This window comes from Entelurus aequoreus, linkage group LG12 (genome assembly GCF_033978785.1).
Source record: "Entelurus aequoreus isolate RoL-2023_Sb linkage group LG12, RoL_Eaeq_v1.1, whole genome shotgun sequence".
NCBI classification, from domain to species: Eukaryota; Metazoa; Chordata; class Actinopteri; order Syngnathiformes; family Syngnathidae; genus Entelurus; species Entelurus aequoreus.
The window spans coordinates 36,711,645-36,737,072 of record NC_084742.1 but is presented as its reverse complement, the minus strand read 5'-3'; the positions used below and the strand labels follow the sequence as shown (position 1 = coordinate 36,737,072).

At 40.2% G+C, this 25,428-nt stretch overlaps 1 protein-coding gene across 2 annotated transcripts in view; it reads right to left on the bottom strand.

Annotated features, from left to right (window-relative positions):
- The window catches only part of htr2cl1 (5-hydroxytryptamine (serotonin) receptor 2C, G protein-coupled-like 1), a 218,888-nt gene that overhangs the window by 119,244 nt on the left and 74,216 nt on the right, over positions 1-25,428 (bottom strand). The window contains exon 2 of one of the 2 annotated variants that reach the window (XM_062065908.1): positions 21,080-21,173. The exons of the other annotated variant lie outside the window; for it this stretch is intronic. The gene's annotated coding sequence lies outside the window, so the exon portion shown is untranslated. The remainder of the gene's footprint in view (positions 1-21,079; positions 21,174-25,428) is intronic. 2 annotated transcript variants of the gene reach the window in all.

The following is a 25,428-nucleotide window of genomic DNA, read 5'->3' as shown; positions in this document are numbered from 1 at the left end:
AACATGTTAAAATGTAGCTATTTCAGGGGGAGGCAAGCACCAATTAACATCATTTTAATGGGAGACATTGTTTTGAGTTAAGTGATCTGTCACAGAACACAGGTGCTACCATGCTTCCATTGTTTGGTCGCCACCAGCAAAGGAAGCAGTTTGTGTTAAAAAAACAGGGGCGCCGCTAGGGATTTTGGGCCCCATGAAAATAATCTTTACAGGGCCCCCAACACAGCGGCAACATTATAATTTCATAATCATTAGGGGCCTCTCTGGGCCCCCCTCCATCATGGGCCCCTAGAATCCGTCTCCTTTACCCCCCCTTTTCGGCGCCCCTGTAAAAAAAAAAAAAAATTCTGTTCAGACTTATTTTCTGTCTGAACAGAAAATAAGTATTGATGGTACTCAAATTGAAATCGTAAATGAGAATACATTTTTGGGAGTAATAATGAAACCCACTACTACCGACCACGCGGTCTGATAGTTTATATATTAATGATGAAATCTTAACATTGCAACACATGCCAATACGGCCGGGTTAACTTATAAAGGCAATTTTAAACTTCCCAGGAAACTTCCGCTTGAAAACGTTGCGGTATGATGACGTATGCGCGTGACGTCACGAGGTCAAGGGAAGTGTTTGGACCCAATTCAAATACCTCTGTTTTCTTCGACAAAATTCCACAGTATTCTGGACATCTGTGTTGGTGAATCTTTTGCAATTTGTTTAATGGACAATGGAGACTGCAAATAAGAAAGTTGTAGGTGCGATCGGTGGAGCGGCGGACTACAGCAACACCAACACCAGGAGGTTGTGTTGTGTTTTGAGCAGGATAGCAGACACGCTACCGTGAGTACGCCCGGCGCCGCATCTAAGTTAGCTTCTGTTTTTTTAGCTTCGCCAAGCTGAATATTATTAATCGTGTATTTACATGTTCATGGTTTAATAGTATTTTTGATCTTCTGTCTATCCATCCAGTCAGGGTTTTTTTTAATTTAGTTTCTATCTGCATTTGAGACTGATGCTATCACGTTGGCTACGTAGCTAGGTTAGCTTCTATTTTTTTAGCTTCGCAAAGCTGAATATTATTAATCGTGTATTTACATGTTCATGGTTTAATAGTATTTTTGATCTTCTGTCTATCCATCCAGTCAGGGTTTTTTTTAATTTAGTTTCTATCTGCATTTGAGACTGATGCTATCACGTTGGCTACGTTGCTCGGTTAGCTTCTATTTTTTTAGCTTCGCAAAGCTGAATATTATTAATCGTGTATTTACATGTTCATGGTTTAATAGTATTTTTGATCTTCTGTCTATCCATCCAGTCAGGTTTTTTTTAAATTTAGTTTCTATCTGCATTTGAGACGGATGCTATCACGTTGGCTACGTAGCTAGGTTAGCTTCTATTTTTTTAGCTTCGCAAAGCTGAATATTATTAATCGTGTATTTACATGTTCAGTCACTGTGAATGTCCATTTCGCGTTCTCGACTCTCATTTTCAAGAGGATATAGTATCTGAGGTGGTTTAAAATACAAATCTGTGATCTACAATAGAAAAAGGAGAGAGTGTGGAATCCAATGAGCCAGCTTGTACCTAAGTTACGGTCAGAGCGAAAAAAGATACGTCCATCACTGCCTCTCAAGTCGTTCACTGTAACGTTCCTCATCTACGAATCTTTCATCCTCGCTCAAATTAATGGGGTAATCGTCACTTTCTCAGTCCGAATCTCTCTCGCTCCATTGTAAACAATGGGGAATTGTGAGGAATACTAGCTCCTGTGACGTCACGCTACTTCCGGTACAGGCAAGGCTTTTTTTATCAGCGAGCAAAAGTTGCGAACTTTATCGTCGATTTTCTCTACTAAATCCTTTCAGCAAAAATATGGCAATATCGCGAAATGATCAAGTATGACACATAGAATGGATCTGCTATTCCCGTTTAAATAAAAACATTTCATTTTAGTAGGCCTTTAAACTATTATACAAACATGGGGTCTGGTTCAAATATAGAGATGAGGGTCTTTAATTTGACCTGCTGTCTCAAAGTGTTAACATGTGCTCAATGTTTCCTTACCATTATTGCTATGTTGTCTATTACCATTATTGCTATGTTGTCTATTACCATTATTGCTATGTTGTCTATTAACATTGTTGGTATATTCATTATTCCTACATTGTTGATACAAATTATTGTTACAGTGTAATAATTATTGTTACCTGTGGTAATGCTACTATGATACAACATCTGTATTATAATCCTTGAACAAAGTAACAGTGAAATTAATGTGAATAATCACTGAATGGAGAACTGGGGGTGGGATTAAATAAATTATCTTCTTCCCACTCCCTTTCAGGCAAAACTGGACAATCATGCATTACATACTATACATTATCTTTTGCACTATATTAATTTATATTATTATGTGTTGTCAACTTTGTACTTTTTTATGTCATTGCCTGAAATAAATAAATAAATGAAAAAAAAAGAATGAATGCCAAGTCATTCCATTTGCACATTTTAGTGCGCTAAAAATCTCATAACCGACAGTCCTGATGAGAGGAAGTGAAAATGTGCCAAAAACCTTATAGGGGAAAAGAGCAATGGCAGAGAGCCAAGTCCTAAAACACCTGCTGGCATCAGAGGAGAGCAGCTCCAATTTGTTTCCCGGAGCTAAATTGATGATGATGATGATGATCAGGTGACATTATTGTCTCAACTCAATCTGCTATGCACAATTGCTCCTAAGGGAACAAAGTTACTGAGGCGTTAACTTGACCGGGATTGGAAGCTCACTCTATTGCCTCTATTGTCGCTATACGCGGCCACCACTACTGCTCACTGCTCCCCTCACCTCCCAGGGGGTGATCAAGGGTGATGGGTCAAATGCAGAGGATCATTTTGCCACACCTCGTGTGTGTGTGACAATCATTGGTACTTTAACTTTAACTTTATATACAGTGCACCTTTTTCACATTATGTTACAGCCTTATTCTAAAATGGAATACATTCATTTTTGTCCACAAAATTCTACGAACAATACCCTATGATGACAATGCGAATATGTTTTTTTAAGAGGTTTCTGCAAATGTATTCCATGATTTGGAAAGGCACACAACTGTATATATCTATACAATATATAGATATATACAGTCACAATCAAAAGTTTACATACACTTGTAAAGAATATAATGTCATGGCTGTCTTGAGTCTCCAATAATTTCTACAACTCTTATTTTTTTGTGATAGAGTGATTGGAGCACATACTTGTTGGTCACAAAAAACATTCATGAAGTTTGGTTCTGTTATGAATTTATTATGGGTCTACTGAAAATGTGACCAAATCTGCTGGGTCAAAAGTATACATACAGCAATGTTAATATTCGGTTACATGTCCCTTGGCAAGTTTCACTGCAATAAGGCACTTTTGGTAGCCATCCACAAGCTTCTGGCAAGCTTCTGGTTGAATTTTTGACCACTCCTCTTGACAAAAGTGGTGCAGTTCAGCTAAATGTGTTGGTTTTCTGACATGGACTTGTTTCTTCAGCATTGTCCACACGTTTAAGTCGGGACTTTGGGAAGGCCATTCTAAAACCTTAATTCTAGCCTGATTTAGCCATTCCTTTACCACTTTTGACGTGTGTTTGGGGTCATTGTTCTGTTGGAACACCCGACTACGCCCAAGACCCAACCTCCAGGCTGATGATTTTAGGTTGTCCTGAAGAATTTGGAGGTAATCCTCCTTTTTCATTGTCCCATTTACTCTCTGTAAAGCACCAGTTCCATTGGCAGCAACATGACTCTGGTTTTCTTCAAGGAAAGTTTATAACTGTCAAACCAGCAATTAATATATTTTACTATTTTATCAGAAAAAAACACTTTAATGTATCTTATTCCTTCCAAATGTCATTGATGTACATAATGAACAGTTGCACACCCAATACACATGCAATACATGCATTTTCTGACCTATTTGTACAAACTCAATTTAATGGTGGTAACGCAAAAATCAATGGTATGATTTATCTTTTGAGGAGATGTATTTCTATGAATGCATTCCAACGCACAACTTTGAGGACTAACTTTTAATCAATAAAGGAGGGTGGTGGTGGCAGGGGATGGCCATTAGCGCCAGCAGAGTTTAAATGAGCATCAAAGATGGCGCGGCAAAGCGAGGCCCAAATGAAAGGACAGCAAAGGCAGACAAGACGACGTGTGATTTTTGGATAATAGCCCAGATGACAAAACAAACAGCAATTATTGAGAATCTGATCACAGGCGCTTGAGACGCACGCCGCTGCCAATTACCCCGAAGGAAAATTACGCTGTCAGAATTATCTGACGGAAAATCTTCAAAGACGTTGTCATTGTGAGTGTGTGTGAGTGTGTGTGTGTGTGTGTTTGTGTGTGCTCATGTGCACTCACTGAGGCAACCAAAGGATGCATTCATGAATACAAAAGTCATAGAAAGTAACCAAAAACGAAATGTTATCAGGGTTTTTTTCCCCACCGCTTCAGATAGAAAAGCAGATCTTTCTTCCTGAAATGACTTTTCACCACAACGCCTTCAGCTATGTTGCACCAGCAGCTGTTTTACACTCGCCAGTGTGTCTCTTGCCAGTGGCTGCAGGGGAAAGAGACAAACTTTTTTTTTTTTTTTTTTAAGTCCGTAAAAGAGCGATGGGGTTCCCTGGTGAAGTCCAGCAGGACAACCAGACCACCTCAGCATCTATAATGAATACACCCCAATGTGGTATATCCCAATGAATGCTACATTCCACACTAAAGACCCTTAAGACCCGTGACTGGGGACAGCTTGTTGGCTCTGTTGAAATTGCAGCCCCAAAAAGACCTTTTTCTTTCCTCGAGGAACCGAACAAGCCCCCCGGTTCACCTCTCCGTGACATGCTCTGAACGATCTTAAGGTGGCCTCAAACCGCGCTTGGTAACACAACCTTGGCTGAGGTGGGCTTTCATTTAATTTCCCACCGGGTTACCTGGAGCGGAGAAAATCGTGAAGTCAGGCAAAGGTTGTACAAGATCGAGCGCTAAGTGATATGGCGAGCGGCAAAGCTATGAAGCAAAAAGTCCAATTTGATCAATTGCAAAACCTAAAGAAATTGAGAGAATTGTCACATAAATGGTAATATTCTTGGAATAAAACAAGATAAGGTCCATATTGGAACTAATTAGTCTTTTAGGATCTTTCAACACAAGAATGCTACAAGTTTGAAAACTAACTTTCCAATCCATGGATCTTGTAATAGAATATTTTACAGGATTCCTACGGGAGTCATTGGTCTAAACACTTCTGAACTGCAAAGTCGTGTTAATGCTTCGTTAATGAAGTTTCAGTGTCAATGGCGTCCATACACATAATTAATAAGTCGTGATAAATGGAGCGTGGCCTCCTCGGAATAAATTAATTGTGGCCTTATGTGTTTGTGTGTGTTTTTATTAGCGTGTTCCCACATTGTGCCATTCAAGAACTCCTTCATTCCGCACTTCATCCAGCTGTATTATCACTCGCCATACAGCAATAGATGATATTTGTTTATTACCAGATGGCTTTTATGTTAGCTACCTCTCTTTGTTTATAATGTATATTTTCTGCTGGATCTACTCTTTATTTTATGGTGCCCTTTTTTTTGCTGCAGCTGTTACATTATACTGTAATATTGGACATGGTAATTGGGATTTGATATACAGGTATATTGCATAATTACATAATATAATATAGTATTCTGTATGTATAATATGTACATAGTACATATGTTATATTTTGTATTGCTACTATGGTACATTTTTAGTCTACTTTATACCTTTTGTTTTCGCCCTCTTTTTGTGTCCTTGTGTGCATTACCCTTTCCATCCTTTGTAACTAAGCTACTGTGTTGAACAATTTCCCTTGTGGATCAATACAGTTTGTCTAAGTCTGAGTATGACTTCACCTCCATATGCTATAACATGGAGGAGTGTGAAAGGGGCACTGCACTTTTTTTTTGGAAGTTTATCATTCACAATCTCTACGTAAGACAAGAACACACATTTGTCTTTTTTTATGCATTTGGAATTCCATCCATCCATCCATTTTCTACCGCTTATTCCCTTCGGGGTCGCGGGGGGCGCTGGAGCCTATCTCAGCTACAATCGGGCGGAAGGCGGGGTACACCCTGGACAAGTCGCCACCTTAATATACAACTTGTAATAGACAGATAATAATATAGCTATTGGTAATCATCTACTCTGGCCATAAAGCCCACTAAAAACACCAACAATACTCCATTTACATGCCATGACCTGCATATTTACCAAGTATTAGCGACATTGTTAATATATGAGCTAACGCAGAGGAACTACTTTTAGTAACACGGGGTACTGATCACAGAGAAGTAACTAGCTACTGCAGCCATTCACATACTGAGCTGCTGCATAGTTTCTGAGTGGGTAAAAGTTAATTCTAGGTTATTAAACATACCTCTTGCTTGTGTCGTACAAGGTCGTGGCCATAAGCCGAGAAGTTGGTCAACTTTGACATACAATTTAGACTTTAAGACATAGCTAGGAAGACATGACAAAACATTTATTTGCACCTAATATTATTATTTTTAATTTTTTTTACCGAAGAGGATTATGATGAATTCATCATCTAAACAAGGAACACAAGTCTAGTGCTGAAAGATGTAACTATCCCATCATTGGACATCCCAGTGAGAGCAGACATTATACAGTAAGTGATTGTTTAATTATTATGTTTAGAGTTTGTATTTCTTGTTTGGCACTCAGCAATACTGCTACATGCTGCTTTGTGTTTAACCATAGCTGACTCTACTTAGCATCCAGCTTCTAAAATGTGTAGCTTATCCCCCTTGTATTCAGGTTAAAAAATATATAAATAAATGATACATGGGTTATAATTGTATAGCGCTTTTCTACCTTCAAGGTACTCAAAGCGCTTTGACAGTATTTCCACATTTACCCATTCACACACACATTCACACACTGATGGCGGGAGCTGCCATGCAAGGCGCTAACCAGCAGCCATCAGAGGCAAAGGGTGAAGTGTCTTGCCCAAGGACACAACGGATGTGACTAGGAAGGTAGAAGGTAGGAATTGAACCCCAGTAACCAGCAACACTCCGATTGCTGGCACAGCCACTCTACCAACTTCGCCACGCCGTCCCATATGGATCATCATTTGTCCTAAAGTAGTTGTTGTTGGCTCTCATTACGTCTGTTATAGTTGTTATTGTTGAAGACAATAGCTAACATTGTAATGCGCTCTGTGAAATCAATGTGGCGCCATAATGCCGAAAATGACCAAACAACGGTAAATCCATCCATCCATCCATCTTCAACCGCTTATCCGGAATCGGGTCGCGGGGACAACAGCTCCAGCAGAGACCCCCAGACTTCCCTCTCCAGAGCAACATTAGCGACAACGGTAAATATCACATGTTATTATTGGATACATGGATAGATGGAGCTTTACTGTCCTTTTACTTAAAAAGTTAAGTATTAAATGTTCAGTAGATACCCTTCCAGGATCAGACATACTAGTTACAGGTAAGAGTGAACGGGAAGACTGATCGGGTCGCCACAGGGCGGCACCCTGTAAAAAAGGTAAGACAAATAGTCAATATTTGACGGAATAGGAGGAGAAAAAAAGCAAGTCCCAAACTAAACTTCTATGAAAGGTTTGAGGGGGCTCAGTTTGAGACCAAGAAAAAGCTTCTAGCAAAGCACAAACACATATTACGATATACAACTTGAAACTTGCAACGAGGGGTGGGAGGGCCTTCATCCAACCCAAAGTTGCTACAACCGGGGACGTTTTGCGTCACACCATGTGAGGTGAAGCAACAAAGGCGTGGGATGTGTGGCGGGGGGGAGTGTTTGTAACTTTAATGCTAATTAGCTGTGTTTGTCCAGTTTGGGTTGCACACACTCGTCGACAACTCAACTTTTTGAGCACCACAACGACGTTTTGAGCCTGACATCGACTGATCAGAAGAGTTTGGTCCTACCATTATCAGCGCAAAATTGCTGCAACTTTGCTCCAACAACCGGTAAAAATAGCGTTGGAGAAAAGACTGAGTAGAAACACAGCATAGCTAGTAGAAGTTGACACGGACTAAAATGGAAATGTATTAGCTTCGCAAATTTAGGGTCTTGGTGTACCTAGGGTTGAGCCGATAATACGGTATCAATATATATTGCAATAGACACATACTTGATATCAATACAAAATGAGTTTGTGTGAACAGGAAACAGGAAGTGTCACTGAGCAATGGGAGGCATACGCTAACTGCCAATCACGTAACTGTATCAACTACCAAGTGTTACACCTTTCCGGCTGTTCGGCTCCCACTCCCAGACCGTAGTCGGGGAGCGCAAGGGAGACGTTACCTCCGGGGCCGATGTTTTCGTCAGGGGTAACACCCTTTACTCTACCCAACAATGGGTCTGCTAAGCTCGGCTTTCGGGTCGGAATGACGAGGCTGCCGACTCGTGACAGTTTAGTCGCTTTATTCTTGTTTCTGCACGACACAACCGGACACATTTGCAAGTTGCCATTACTTCTGCACGCGCTTGCTCCCTTCACCCTTCCACTCACTGACGTCACTTACCCAACGGTACACACGGCCATTCGTAAAAGAGCACATACGCTACTCTCATAACACTAGTGTGGTTGCGCCGTCTTTCTGTGGATCCTCTGGATGGAGTGAGAAGAGAAAGAATGACATCTTGATATTTCAACTCAATAACATAAACTTGTCTTTAGTTTTGTTGGTTTTAAAGGCCTACTGAAACCCACTACTACCGACCACACAGTCTGATAGTTTATACATCAATGATGAAATCTTAACATTGCAACACATTGCCAATACGGCCGGGTTAACTTATAAAGTGCAATTTTAAATTCCCCGCGAAACTTCCGGTTGAAAACGTCTATGTATGATGACGTATGCGCGTGATGTCGATGGTTGAAACGGAAGTATTGGGACACATTGTATCCCAATACAAACAGCTCTGTTTTCATCGCAAAATTCCACAGTATTCTGGACATCTGTGTTGGTGAATCTTTTGCAATTTGTTTAATGAACAATGAAGACTGCATTGAAGAAAGCTGTAGGTGGGATCGGTGTATTAGCGGCTGGCTGCAGCAACACAACCAGGAGGACTTTGACTTGGATAGCAGACGCGCTATCCGACGCTAGCCGCAGACCGCATCAAAGATCGGGTGAAGTCCTTCGTCGCGCCGTCGATCGCTGGAACTCAGGTGAGCACGGGTGTTGATGAGCAGATGAGGGCTGGCGTAGGTGGAGCGCTAATGTTTTTATCATAGCTCTGACGAGGTCCCGTAGTTAAGTTAGCTTCAATGGCGTCGTTAGCAACAGCATTGCTAGGCTTCGACAGGCGGCACAGCATTAACCGTGTAGTTACAGGTCCAGTGTTTGGTTCGGTGTCTCCTGATAGTAGTATTGTTGATCTGTCTATCCTTCCAGTCAGGGGCTTATTTCTTTTGTTTCTATCTGCATTTAAGCACGATGCTATCACGTTAGCTCTGTAGCTAAAGTGCTTCACCGATGTATTGTCGTGGAGATAAAAGTCACTGTGAATGTCCATTTCGCGTTCTCGACTCTCATTTTCAAGAGGATATAGTATCCGAGGTGGTTTAAAATACAAATCCGTGATCCACAATAGAAAAAGGAGAAAGTGTGGAATCCAATGAGCCCTTTTACCTAAGTTACGGTCAGAGCGAAAAAAGATACGTCCTGCACTGCACTCTAGTCCTTCACTCTCACGTTCCTCATCCACAAATCTTTCATCCTCGCTCAAATTAATGGGGTAATCGTCGCTTTCTCGGTCCGTATCGCTCTCGCTGCTGGTGTAAACAATGGGGAAATGTGAGGAGCCCTTCAACCTGTGACGTCACGCTACTTCCGGTACAGGCAAGGCTTTTTTTATCAGCGACCTAAAGTTGCGAACTTTATCGTCGATGTTCTCTACTAAATCCTTTCAGCAAAAATATGGCAATATCGCGAAATGATCAAGTATGACACATAGAATGGATCTGCTATCCCCGTTTAAATTTAAAAAATTCATTTCAGTAGGCCTTTAATGCAGACGTGCGGTAACATCATGACACTTCCAAAGTGTCCGTTTAATGGGTAGCTTCCCAAACAAGTCTGTGTAGCGTTCAATATCTTATACACCAATGCCATCTTGTGTCTAAAATCTGCAATTACCTTCAAATCTACTTGAATTATTTTATAACCTTAGCCACGCTCATCCTACTCGGCTTCCAGACACCTTCTCCACTGATAAATAGCACCCTTGGTATATTAGAAATTGTTTTACTGTATTTATTGGCAGGCTGAAATAAGTCATAGAAATGATCAATAACTATCAATATAAAAAACTTATATCGTGATATAATTTTCTGTCCTATCGCCCAGCCGTAGGTGTACGTTAAGTTAATGTTCGCGCTGATTGACAGTTGCTGTTGATAGAACTGCTGTTGTGTCTGATTCCTCCACATGGTGAAGACTGATTGTTGCAAAGCATCCCTTCCTCCCGTGTTTTTATTCATGATAGTTTTTTTGTCCTCCTTTTCCTTTTTCCGTCAGATTTCCAGGGATTTTTAGCACCGCGGAAAAAATTTAAATCCTGCAGCAGCAATCGGTTCTGCTCAACTCAAACCTCTACAAGACTCGGGGTTGTGCTTGTGAAAGCAGCGCCGTGAGTTGCTTGTTAACTTAAAGAAGAGCAGGCAGCTGCTCACACATCCTCATGATTTTTTTGTAACATTGAAAAATAAATCGTACAGCCAGCTTGTAAAATGTCTCAATTCTAAGCGCCGTGAAGGATCCCAGACTTCATTTCAGCAACACTACAGCTTCTCACTCAGAAATATTTTATTCCACTTGCCAACTACTATGAAATAGACATAGGGTGGATAATGCAATGGTTGGTGGCATTTCCTCATGATTCAATGGACATATTTTTTTTTCTTTGCCCATTATTAACAATCCCTATGTAAGACAAGCACACACGTTTTGTTTTTTGTTTTTTATTAATGCGATCAAATGTCTGCTTACAATGGAGTCAATGGAATTTGCTCTATTCTGCCTAAAAAGTGCTTAAAAAAACATCCAAACACTTCAAAGAAGGTTTTATATACACACTGTAAGTATAACAGGCACCTTTATAATAACATTTAATATCAATCAATCAAAATGTATTTATATAGCCCTTAATCACAAGTGTCTCAAAGGGCTGCACAAGCCACGACATCCTCGGCTCAGATCCCGCATCAGGGCAAGAAAAAACTCAACCCAATGGGAACAACGTGGGCAACCGGTGCGATGGATGTCGAGTAGATCTAGTTAATGTGACTGTCCAGTCCATAGTCCATAATATTTACATATTTTGCTCATTTTAAGCATACAGTGGCGCAATAATTTGGCATCATGTTTCCTTTTTCCTTCGACGACATCACTGATTTTTACTCAATAAAGAATCACCTACTGTACACTGTCTGCTTTCACTAGAATGCTGACTGTTAGGATGTTAATATATTCCCGTTTAGATGAAGAAGGACTCATAATCTTTGCGAAGAAAAAAGGGGGTGTAACAAAGCGTCTTTTTGTGTCTTTCTCTTTAAATGAAATGCCTATGTTGACCGATATGTCGGATTATGTCCTCATCCTACTAGACAGGTGAGATGCATTATTCATAATCCAGAATCAACTTCCACAAGCTCTGAGCTCACCAGCTGATCATATCAACATTGCCACACAAGATAGTTGGCTCTCTCTGATCACGGTGCCGGTAAAAATAGTTTGTCTGCGTTAGCGCTTATAATAACAATATCACTAATCCTTGGTTAATATTCAAGTCCAACCATCCATCCATTTTTCTACCGCAGGGTCGTGGGGGTGGCTGGAGCCTATCCCAGCTGCATTAGGGCAGAAGGCAGGGTGCACCCCTGACAAGTCGCCACCTCAGCCGGAGTACCTCTCCCACACAGTCATGATGAGAACATGCAAACTCCACACAGAAAGACCCCAAGCCCGGGGATCAAACCCAGGACGTTTTTATTGTGCGGCACATGCACTAACCCCTATACCACCGAGCTGTTCATGTCAATAAATGTAAATGGAGTATTGTATAAGTAGAGGAGTTCAAGTACCTCGGAGTCTTGTTCACGAGTGAGGGAAGAGTGTATCGTGAGATCGACAGGCCGATCGGTGCGGCGTCTTCAGTAATGCGGACGCTGTATCGATCCGTTGTGGTGAAGAAGGAGCTGAGCCGGAAGGCAAAGCTCTTAATTTACCGGTCGATCTACGTTCCCATCCTCACCTATGGTCATGAGCTTTGGGTTATGACCGAAAGGACAAGATCACGGGTACAAGCGGCTGAAATGAGTTTCCTCCGCCGGGTGGCGGGTCTCTCCCTTAGAGATATGGTGAGAAGCTCTGTCATCCGGGGGGAGCTCAAAGTAAAGCCGCTGCTCCTCCACATTGAGAGGAGCCAGATGAGGTGGTTCGGGCATCTGGTCAGGATGCCACCTGAACGCCTCCCTAGCGAGGTGTTTAGGGCACGTCCGACGGGTAGGAGGCCACGGGGAAGACCCAGGACACGTTGGGAAGACTATGTCTCCCGGCTGGCCTGGGAACGCCTCGGGATCCCCCGGGAAGAGCTGGACGAAGTGGCTGGGGAGAGGGAAGTCTGGGCTTCCCTGCTTAGGCTGCTGCCCCCACGACCCGACCTCGGATAAGCGGAAAAAGATAGATGGGATGGATGGAGTATTGTTGACGCTTCTTGGACGGTTATTTAGAGGGCTTTATGGGCAGGATAGAGGACCTCCCATTGACTCCGTTGAAAGCGGATTTTTATTTACGAGTTAGAATGCATTAAATAAATACATCTGTCTTCTTGCCTTTCAAAGATTGTGAACGATGGGCAAAATAAAAATACAAATCAGTGCAGTTTTTCTTGAAATCCCATGTGTGGAATGTACTATTATGTTTTCTACTGATTTTAACTGTGATGCAAATTAAAAATCCCTTTTTTTTACCCATTTTCCAGGGAAATGTCCTATATTTTGAAATACAAATGTTGGTATGGTGCATGCCTGTACCTGTGTCTCCAAAAAGTGCTACTGTGCACTTCATCCGCTCTTTACAATTCCACTGCAACTCTGCATTTGTCCAACATGATGGATGCCATACATCACATAGAACAACGTAACATTAAGGGGTGGAACAGGAGGACACAAATGTTAGCAACACTATGTGAGCAGGGGATCCAGCAGGTCATCCAAAAACCGGAGGGGTTTTTATTGTCCTTGGGCAAGACAGTTCACTTTACCAATATCTTGATCTTGCCTCAGTGCAGCCCACACTGGTGTAGGAATGTGAATGAACGTTTGGTGGTGGTCCAAGAGGCCATGTTTTTGTCAGCCTCGCCCAGAGCAGCTGCGGCTACAAATGTAGCCTACTATCAGTGCGTGACTGTGGAGTGAATACATAATCTATACTGTGAAGCGCTTTACAAAAGGTATACTTTCTTAAAAAGGCGCTATATAAATCTAATCCAATCTATTGTTGCTCCAAAACCCAAAACCAGTGAAGTTGTCACGTTTTGTAATTCGTAAATAAAAACAGAATACAATGATTTACAAATCCTTTTCAACTTATATTCTATTGAATAGACTGCAAAGACAAGATATTTAATGTTTGAACTGGGAAAACATTTTTTTTTTTGCAAATAATCATTAAATTAGAATTTAATGGTAGCATCACATTGCAAAAAAGTTGGCACAGGAACATTTTTACCACTGTGTTACATGGCCTTTCCTTTTAACAACACTCAGTAAACACTCAGAGACCAATTTTTGAAGCTTTTCAGGTGGAATTCTTTCTCATTCTTGCTTGATGTACAGTTTAAGTTGTTCAACAGTCTGGGGTCTACATTGTGATATTTTAGGCTTCATAATGTGCCACACATTTTCAATGGGAGACAGGTCTGGACTACAGGCAGGCCAGTCTAGTACCCGCACTCTTTTACTATGAAGCCATGCTGTTGTAACACGTGGCTAGGCATTGTCTTGCTGAAATAAGCAGGGGCGTCCATGATAACATTGCTTGGATGGCAACATATGTTGCTCCAAAACCTGTATGTACCTTTCAGCATTAATGGTGCCTTCACAGATGTGTAAGTTACCCATGCCTTGGGCACTAATACACCCCCATACCATCACCAAATAAGTGTTTGATGAGCATTCCTCAACTTTCTCAATCTTTGTTTCCACTTGTGCCAGCTTTTTTTAAACATGTTGCAGGCATCGAATTCCAAATGAGCTAATATTTGCAAAAAATAACAATGTTTTCCAGTTCAAACGTTAAGTGTCTTGTCTTTGCAGTCTATTCAATTGAATATAGGTTGAAAGGGATTTGCAAATCATTGTATTCTGTTTTTATTTACGATTTACACAACGTGCCAACTTCACTGGCTTTGGGGTTTGTATTATTACAGTGCATTTACATCACAGTCTCACTTCAACAGCAACATAATAGCTTATGGCTAAAGAATACAAATGATCAAACTTACAGTTCTGCAGCTTACGCATGAATAAATAGTTGGCTGAGTTTTATTATAAGACCTTATTTTACAAAGTTGTATGTGACATAAGTATACTTTGTTTTTATATCAAGACGTCATTAAAAGCTAACTTAAAAAGCCAGCGTTCAAGTGCCTCTTCTCTCAAAAGTATAGTAAACAGTTTTGTTTTTTTAACTTTCGGCGCTCATAAAGTGACTTTAGGGACACAGATTGTTAGAACGTCATTAAAAAGTCACTTTTTTAAAATGGCAGACTTTTACTTCCTGACAACGGATAAGTCCTCTACCATTCTGAAGACAAAACAATCCCACCAGAGACTAAACTACCGCAGTACCGTCCTTGGCCTTTCTGGCGTCTGCTGTGCTTATTAACCAGCAGCTAATTAGTCAGTTAAGCCGCACCAACCCTTTACAGCATGCTAATTAGCATGCAGCCGATTGCGCGGGCAGGGACACAGTTAATGACGGCAGACATGGCGGTGAGCTAAAGGACATCTGTGTTTCAGCTGCAGGCGTTAAGGCGGTAAACAATTCAGCATGTACGCTAATTGGTAAGGAGGGTAGTCATATGAAGGCGTCACCTTCATAGAGGACCTAACTGGCGTAGCTTGCTGTGTTATTGGGAAAAAAAAGTAGATTTGTATAATTGTAAAAAAACGTCAGCTGCATGGGGTCCTCCCGCAAGCGGACAAATAACATCTTTAAGCAAAATGCAATGTGATGTTCGGGGACAAGCACGTTGAGTTAAGATTGTTGTTTGCTTAATGAGCTTGTCCTTGAAGGTGAGGCGTGTGTATCCCAGCCTCCACATTGCAGGCGCTGTGTGGTGCACACAGATATACACACAGCATGCACAATGAGGAGGCCGCGACACACCATTCCATTGTCTAGCTCACATTAAATGCCCCAATGGCGTGAGTGTATGCAGTCAGTAAGCAAAGCGTACTGCCGCTTTCCACTTCATAGCATAGCGCATGTGTTTACCTTCCTGTGCTCAGTCTGTCAGACAAACAAACAAAAAACGGAGGCATAAATAATCATGACAAAACAATGAAAGACAAGCTCCAGCAGAGGTGTCAAACTAATTTTAGATCGGGGGCCACATGGAGAAAAATCTACTCCCAAGTGGGGCGGACTGCTAAAATCACGGCACGAGAACTTAAAAATAAAGACAAATTAAAATTGTTTTCTTTGTTTAAAAATAGAACTAGCGCATTCTGAAATCGTTGGGGTTTTTTTACACTCACATGTTGCGGTTAATAGTATTCTATCTTTATTTGTCGTTATTTATACTTTCTGAATAACTTATGTGACAAAGTTGGAGTATAACTGTCATACTCAATATGACAGTTATTAAAACATAAATCCTAAACAAAACATGCAATATGTCTAATAATGCCTTAAATAATGTATCTTTGTGAGTTTTATTAGAAACAAATGAGTTTGTAAGGTTTGCAAACACAAATATTGTTTTTTGACTCAATATGACAGTAATGTTCTTAGAATCCTGAGATTAATTTTCAATCTATCAAGATCAAAAAATGATATCAAGATCAAATTACAGGATGTTATTTATGTAGTTAGACTATTTTCCTCGACTGATGTGCTAACATCATGTGGTTTATTTTGTACATATGTAGCATCATCTACAAAGATACAAAGAACTGCTATTGCGACATCTAGTGGACACATTTAAAACAGCAGTTTTTGCCATTCAAAAATGTCGGCTCATTTTTATACTTAGGAAAATTATCCCACGGGCCAGATAAAACCTGTTCAGCCCTGAACAGGGCCGTACGTTTGACACCCCTGAGCTAGAGTGTCAAGAAGCTTTGTTTGCATAGAGTTAGTGTGTGAAGACTTTGACCAAGTGTGACAAAGGGTCTCCAAATGGAAACTTTTAGAAGGCCCAATCTCAACTTTACAAAAACTTGTGTAAAATACTCAATTATTGTAGTATAATTGTCATATTTCAAATGGGATTAAGTAAGTTATGTCCCCTTTTTGTTTTCTAATCCATACCTCCAAAATAGTTCATTTGAAGACACATCATTCTGGAAATATACTGTGCAGGCCAAAAGTTTGGACACACCTTCTCATTCAATGTGTTTTCTTTATTTTCATGACTATTTACATTGTAGATTGTCACTGAAGGCATCAAAACTATAAATGAGCACATGTGGAGTTGTTTACTTAACAAAACAAAGATGAAATAACTGAAACTATGTTTTATATAATATTTTTTTCAAAATAGCCACCCTTTGCTCTGATTACTGCTTTGCACACTCTTGGCATTCTCTCGATGAGCTTCATAGTCACCTAAAATGGTTTTCACTTCACAGGTGCCATAGTTTTTGATGCCTACATTGACAATCTACAATGTAAATAGTCATTAAAATAAACAAAACACATTGAAATGAGAAGGTGTGTCCAAATGTTTGGCCTGTAATGTACTTTTGTTTTTTCATCAGTGTATTTAAGCTCACGGTTCTCAGTGCCAGTACCACTTACAGAGATTCTGATTACTGTGGAGAAACAAATCTGTTAGCTTCCCAAAGAGCTCAGAGCCATGCGTCTATGCCAAATAGGTCAATGACAGATTTACATTTACTTTGGGTATGAAAAATCCACGAATGTTAAAGGTAGCAATGCAGCATATGGGAAATTGCTGCACTACACGCTGTTTATATTTAACAGCAGAGCAGCAGTAAATTAAAAAAAAAATATATATATATATATACAGTATATATATCTAAGTGAACACTTATGCCTTAGTTTCCGCACTTTCTCAAAAACAGCCATTGCGTCATGATAGGTGGAGCGATAAATTCCCGCAGATCGTCCTGCACTGAGCGACACTCTCAGACTAATTGGAGGAAGGAAAAGTGGAGCGTCATCACAGTCAAGGACGGGCCAACCATAGAGACACACTATCAATAGCTGCTCTTAAGCCGCACTTCCAGAGGGTGTGTGGTGGGCTATCAACAGGTATATAAAGTTCATTTAATACTTGAGGATGATACGGTGTAGGAAGCGCTATCCTTCCTAAACGGTATTTTAAATATGCCACATGCATTTTTTCCCAATATTTCCACCAGCGGTACAGTCCAGAGGTTAGTGGAAGTGCATGATGAATGCAAGTCTTTAATTATGCAACAGCTTTGTGTCCTTTCTGAAAATATGTTACACAGCTGCGATTATCTACCGACAACAAGGGAAGATAAAATTCCCCTTTAAATTCAATAAAATGATTGGTCAAATATGCATTGTTAAACTTAAAATGAGGAGACTTAAACTGCATTACTCCTCATGGAAGCTCACAGTGAGAAAGCAAGACCCTGATTGGATAAATAGGCAAAAGACGTACTATCTAGGGAAGTGTTTGTTAGGCGTCTATAGGGCAGTAGCCAGGGCTGCATGATGATTGGATGATCGGTTTAATGCGGAATCCCTCTTTGATTGACAGCAAAATGAGCGAATCAGCTATGTTTTATTTTTTTGTCCTGTCCAGCTACTTAGGCAAATCATATTGTTGATGTAGATGCTCATATCTATCATATATATTTACTTGACAAATAGATGTGTGGGATACTTCTCTTGTTGCCTTGTTTGTATTTGCCTTAATTCAATGGATTTACAGTATATTAATGTTTGGAACAGCCGGACTGCAGCAGAAGGAAATAGAAATAAGAAAAAAAGGGAGACAGAGGGGGAAATTGTAGGGGACAAGAAGGGAATAGATAAGACAGAGACACAACAACGACAGAACAACGAATTGGCGAATTTCAAAGATAAATGACCAATTTTTCAAGTTTCATTCCGTTCTTTTGAGTTGATTTAGAGGGCCCTAATCAGCAACCGTTCTTAAGAACACATTTTGTTCTTAGGCCCACTTACGAAGTTTTTAAGGAGATTTTTGTATTCGCCAATCTTTTCTTAGCTGGGATTTGTTCGTAGGTAAGAACAACATCTACGAGTGCTCTAGAGCACTCTTAGGGTGGCCTATTTGTTCTTAAGTGTGACAAGTTCCCTTACTTCTATTGTCTAATTCTACATTAATATCATAGATAGATAGATAGCATTGACGTGCAGTCAGGGGAGGCTGGTGAGGCGGGGCCTCATGTGCCGTCATGGAAAGAAAAAAAATGTAAAAAGAAAAAAAAAAAATTAAATTGTTATATGTATCCAGTGATTATACTATAAAGTTATTTTCCATTTAACTTCACCAGTTTTGATTATTTTTATTTAAAATCGCTGAATTTTCACATTTGCCGTTCAAATACTGAGAAGACTTGCAGTGAGTCAGCAGCCAGTTGAGCCTCACCATGGATTGCGCAATGACTCGGCTAACTGCTGGCCTGCTGTGCAGTGAGACCGTATTGCTATATGAATTATATTATACATTTCCATAGTTTAGTTAGCTGAGGTATATAATGTACAGTGTATTTTGTCAACAACTGTATGTGTGTAACGTATTTCTTGTGCTGAGCAATCATAAAACGGCTGCAAAGACGCACTGGGTGAGGCTCGCAGTAATCCCGCCTCATGGTGGTAGAGGGCGCTAGTGATCCCAGGGATCATTCTTGCGACTACTCGGCTGCAGAATAAGTGACAACAAGCAGCAACAGTTAGCAGTGATCGTTTATTTTTTCCTCTCGCCTGGACTTTTAACATGGAGGATTACATATCTAAAATAAAACAGTGTGATGATGTAAATGAGGTGTGGTTGTATTGTATATTAAGTATGTGTCCATGAAAGGGCATTTTATGACTTTTTTCTTAATACTTGTGTATTTTTTTATTGTCATAATTTTATTGCATGATTTTTGTATCCCTTTAATTTAGGTAGCCAGGGACTGCAGATGGAAATTAGCTATTTAGCTATAATCTGGTACAGAACATATCTGTCTTTGAGCTTAATGTTTCTGTACATTGTCCCTTCAAATAAAGACTAAACTAAACTAAAATAAAATAAAACAGTTTTCTAAACTGGACTTTCAATCGAAGCAGGAGGTAATAATTAAGGGAAGATCTCCATCGAGACAGAGAGACTTTTAAAACTGAAGAAAGATAAGGAAGACTTCTATAAACAAGTTATCGATGCTTTTGTTCAGAAGGAGCAGCGCATGGACTTCATTTATAAGTAAAGGTAAGACCATAATAACGTTTTTTTTATTAAATGTGCTTTTTTGTGTGCTACAGTTCGTATGTGTAAAGTTAAGTTACAGTACCAATGATTGTCACACACACTAGGTGTGGTGAAATGTGTCCTCTGCATTTGACCCATCCCCTTGCTCACCCCCTGAGAGGTGAGGGGAGCAGTGGGCAGCAGCAGCGGCGAATCATTTTTGGTGATTTAAGCCCCAATTCCAACCTTTGATGCTGAGTGCCAAGCAGGGAAGAATGCTGGTATGAGCTTTTAAACATAACCTGTTAACTGCTGCCAATCAAATGGTGAATAAGATACTCTTTAGGGTTCATATGTTTGTAAATCTGACTGTGATGAAGTCAGTGCCTCACCAGCCATGAACCTCACCGCACGTCACTGATAGATAGATGGATTCATAGAAACATAGATAGATATAGATAAGACAGACAGACAGCCGGGTAGCAAAATGAGCAATATATAGACACACACACACACACACACACACACACACAATCATCAATTACCGGGGCGTTAATTTAGTGATTGATGACTCTTTAAAAGACCAACAGGCCTCTCACACCCTGTTGCAACTCAACTCACACAATAGCAATGCTTTTGCTGCTACTGCAAGATGCCACAGCTCGTGCCCCAGGGAGGGAGTGCATATTTCACGACCATGTAGACCTATTTGCCCGAAGTGAAAAATATTTATTTGAACGCTTTAGGCTACCTCAGCGGTCCCCCCTTTCTTAAACTTAAGTTTTGACATTATGTATTTCCCCCGCGGGATAATACACATTTTTCTGTAATCTGTTTGTGTTTTCTCTGTGTGTTTGATGTTCGGCTTTTCCGCCGGAATTGTGCCCTTATATGGGGAAATAAGGGCGTGTTTATATGCAAATTATGATAAATACACACACGCTAACCATTTGGCATTCAGCAACTTAAGAACAGCAGGTGGGAACAATTGGGCCGTTTAAGAACACGTCATGAATTTGAATGGACTTCTCTTAAGAAATCACTTAGGAAGAAAGATAAGAGAAAAAGTTAGGAACTTATTGCTGAATGGGGCCCAGAGACTTTTCCAACCCTATTAGCGACGTGTTCTCTATTGAAACCTATTACCAACAAATCTCACATATACTTCTCATGTTATTGAAAACTGATATTGTATTTGGAGATTTTGACAACCGTTGCTCCGCAGTTATTGTTCCCAAAGTGGAACAGGTGCCCCTTCACCGTCCAAAATCACTCACAGGAAGGCTGAAAATAAGTGTATGTTATGAATACATGTTATTTAAGTAATACCTTTGTTTTCTTGCCCACCCGGGTGGTATCTGCTTCAAGCTTGGGTCCTCTTCCAGAGGCCTGGGAGCTTGAGGGTTACCCGTATTGTGCTCTCCTGGACAGAGATGTCAAGTTGTTGTTCATGGAACATATAAGGCTAGAGTTTAGGAAAAAAATATTAAACCAGTGAAGTTATTTGTCCATGCAGCTAGTTAATTTTACTTGGTAAGACATCCTAAATTAAGATTTGTACATCCAAAAATTTGCAGGACTTTTAAGATCAAACTTAGTATTTATTCTGAAAACAAGCATTATTCAACTAGCAATTGTTAAAAATTAACATCCTCAAGAGGTGCAGAATCTTTAAACAAGATTTTCAATGTGTGTGAAACCAAAATATCTTATTTGAATAGTTACTTTCTAAATTTGAACATGTTTAATCTAATATAGATACAATATAATTATTCATGCTAAAATTAGTTAGGATGTTGATATATTCCCGTTTAAACAAAGAATGACTCAAAATGTTAACTACCTCTCTTTGTTTATAATGTATATTTTCAGCTGGATCTACTCTCTATTTTATATTGCCCTTGTTTTTTTTTTGCTGCAGCTGTTACATATACTGTAATATTGTACATGGTAATTGGGATTTGTTATGTATGGTATATATGATATGAAAATATGATATAATATATTAATACAAAATACCAGTCTGTATTATATATTGTAAATATAATATGTAAATATTACAAATATGTTATATTGTATAATGCTACTATGGTACATTTTTGGTCTACGTAATACCTGCATTATCCTTTCCATCCTTACCCTTTCCATCCTTTGAAACTGAGCTACTGTGTGGAACAATTTCCCTTGTGGATCAATACAGTTTGTCTAAGTCTAAGTCTAAATCTAATCCTCGCGAAGAAAAAAAGGGTGGTGGAACCAAGCGTCTTTTTGTGTCATTCTGGCAACATTCCGAGTCTAAATTGGATGTCAAAAAATTGACCAACTTGTTGGATTATGTCCTCATCCTTCTACTACCAATGTTAGAGGCATTATTTATGATGTCGAATTAACTTTTACAAGGTCAGAGGCACTTATAATAACAATATCACTAATATTCTAATATATTTGTATCATGTCAAATGTATTTGGAGTATTGTTGGCGGTTTTTGGATAGTTATTTAGAGGGTTTTGTGGACGTAATAGAGAACCTCCCATTGACTTCATTGTAAGCAGACTTTTGTTTACGAGTTGGAATGCAAAAAAATAAATACAATACATCTGTCTTTGTGTCTTTTATGATTGGAAACCATAGGAAAATGCCATCAAAAAAGTGCAGTTCCCCTTTAGGTCACTCGCAGGCCTCCACATGCACGCCGACATTTCCAAAACAATAAGGACTGATGCGTCAATGCGATTCTCAAGTGTCAAACTGTCATTCCTCCAAATAGACCCTCAAGTTGCTCTTGAATCTTGAAAGCCGACTGCAGCCTCCACAGCTCCAGACCACTGGAGTGTTTTGGTCAGTCACAGTGAAGCAAGACGTTCCAGCCTATTTTGCACAAAAACTTAACTACGCCGCAGACAGTCTGAAGAGGCGGCCCCCTGTAGTAAAGCAGCATCTCAGACGTAGAGGAAATGAAGACGCTATTTCACTGGCTGTAGACGCACTGCTGCCCAGCATGTCTGCAGCACACACACAAACAAACACAGAGCAACGTCAAGACAGGAAAATTACCACTGATTCTTTGACGCAAATGTGTCTGCACATAAACATTGCGTGCCAACAAAATGAAATATGCATGAGTAAAAATACCTCAGGGAGACCCACTGCTATTATATGTGTGTATGCTTGTGTGCAGCCATGCATGTTTGCAGGTCTGAGAGTTACATGCACTGATGACCAGGATGAAGGCATGCCATGCATCACCCATGTAAACAGTTTCACTCCTCATTTACAACATTCGGTGAAACAGAGTGTCACAAATTCTTATTCCTCATTTTTTAGCCCAAAGAAAGGAACTCTCTCTCCCTGTGATGGACTAGAGACCAGGAAGAGGTCTCAGAGAACACCACAGAGCGTATCCATATGTTCACAGAAGAGAGGGCTTGCATGGTGACTTTACACTCCCAGAGGCCATTGTCATGGTGACACATGACGGTTAAAGGTCAAACTTGATGAAGCCTGTGTCTTCTATGAGTCTGGTAAGGTGACTCTTGATTCATCATCCCTGCTGGTGTTACAAATACTGCACTATTTAATAAACCAGCGCATCAGTGCACAGAAGCTCATGTTCAGGCCTTAAACTCTTGTTCTCAATTAGAGGCCGATGCCTCATTTAATTAAGCAAATGAGAGCACGAGAAGCAGTCAGCCCGCAGTATCTATCGAAAGCAGCAAGAAGTTTATCATATCTTCACCAAGGACAATACTGGAAAGTAAACTTTGGTATACAGCAATAGATACAGTATCAGGGTTATGGTGTTAGTTTATTTCGAATATGCATTCAATTACAATATTGTACATCACATATTTCAAACTCTTCATTACAGCATGTCCGAAAAGGAGCAGAAAGAAGCAATTTATAAAACATTTGTTTGCAGTCAACAGAAAATGTGTACAAACAAATTCACTGAAAATTAATCAACACACATCCATTATTGTGCAAATAGTGTCTTGCCTCCAGTCAAGCGTGGTGGTGGCAGCATCACAATCTCGGTAGTATCATGGTCTGGGGCTGCACCAGTCCTACTGGGCGGTTCATGAGCGGAAACAATAAATTCCAACACAAAGGAGTTCACCTTACAGTGAAAATGACTAAATTGTGTGTCCAAAGTATGAATATTTAGTGTAATTCTCTTGGGTATGGGCATGTCACCAAGTTACTGGAAGACTCTTCCACTCTTCAATGTCAACACAGGTGGAACGAGTAGATGTTAGACAACGTGCCCTCATCCACCGAATTCCTACCTTTTGATTGAGGATGCCCCATAGGTGCTCAAGTGGGTTCAGTTCTGCAGGACACATACTGTACTTGGCTGCTACATCACCTTTAGCTTCCCCAGTAAGGCACTTGTCATCTTTGAGGTGTGTTTAGTCTCGTTACCATGTTGGTTAACTGCCGCACAGACCATTTTCTGCTTTACAATGCCAGAGTACATGTTTTCCTTCAATGAACCACTGCTCCTCCAGTACTGGTGTAGTTCGCCTGGTGCAGCCCTTATGTCCTGCCCGGGGGCTCGTATCTGGGTCCACTGAATGGGCGTGCAAGAGTGCTAACCATAGAGTTAAAACGCCGAGCTGTCAGCTAAGTGTCCAGCGCTAACTCTTAAGGGGCATTCACATATTGCCTGCTTTGATAGCAGTTCATGGCGTTGCTCAAACTGCCATGAACCGTGTACTGACAATGGCAGGAAGTCTTTTCCAACAAGTTTTGAACAAGGTGCCAACACATCGGACACAACGGATCTATCCAAAAGACAGGGGTGGTCTTCCACCCTGTCCTCTACTCTACCTTGAAGTGCAAACGGAGGGCTGCTGTTCTTTACTAGGGATGATGTTTGATAAGAAATTATCGAGTTTGAGCCTATTATCGAATCATCTTATCAAACCGATTCCTTATCGATTCTCTTATCGAGTCCAGATAGTTAAAGTTAAGTTAAAGTACCAATGATTGTCACACACACTAGGTGTGGTGAAATTTGTCCTCTGCATTTGACCCATCCCCTTGTTCACCCCCTGGGAGGTGAGGGGAGCAGTGGGCAGCAGCGGTGGGTTGTTGTATATGGAAAAAAACACACAATATTTGGTTGAACAAAAGCTCACTTTTATTATATAGATAGATAGATGTGATGTTATGTTATGAGCTAGGGAATATAACAACTACACTACCCAGCATGCAACGGGAGTGACGAGCATGCGCGGTAGCCCCGAAAAGTGTTGTCATATGTCACATATGTCATATGTCACATAACTCTTATCTCAACTTGTAAATCTTAGTTAAGTCAACAATAGTAGTCAAAAGTTGAGAAAACGCAAAAATCTTGTTACATCATGTTGTCTTGAAAATTTGTGTTTTCTCAACTTTTTTTTTTTACAGTGTTAGTGTGCCAGTTAGCTAGTTCTTATATGTTCTGCCTCTGTAGATATTTGTGTTATAAATGTTCTATATAATGTACTCTTCTTGTTAAAATAATTTTTAAGTTTTTTTGTCATCCATGGTTGATGATTTTTCTTTTGCTTCTTACTAAGTTGTTTCAATGGACAGTGTTTGTCATAAAGCATCTTGAAGGTATTAAAAAATACCATATGCATCATCTACATAATTTTCACTGTATACATTGTCGCAACTTTGATATCTC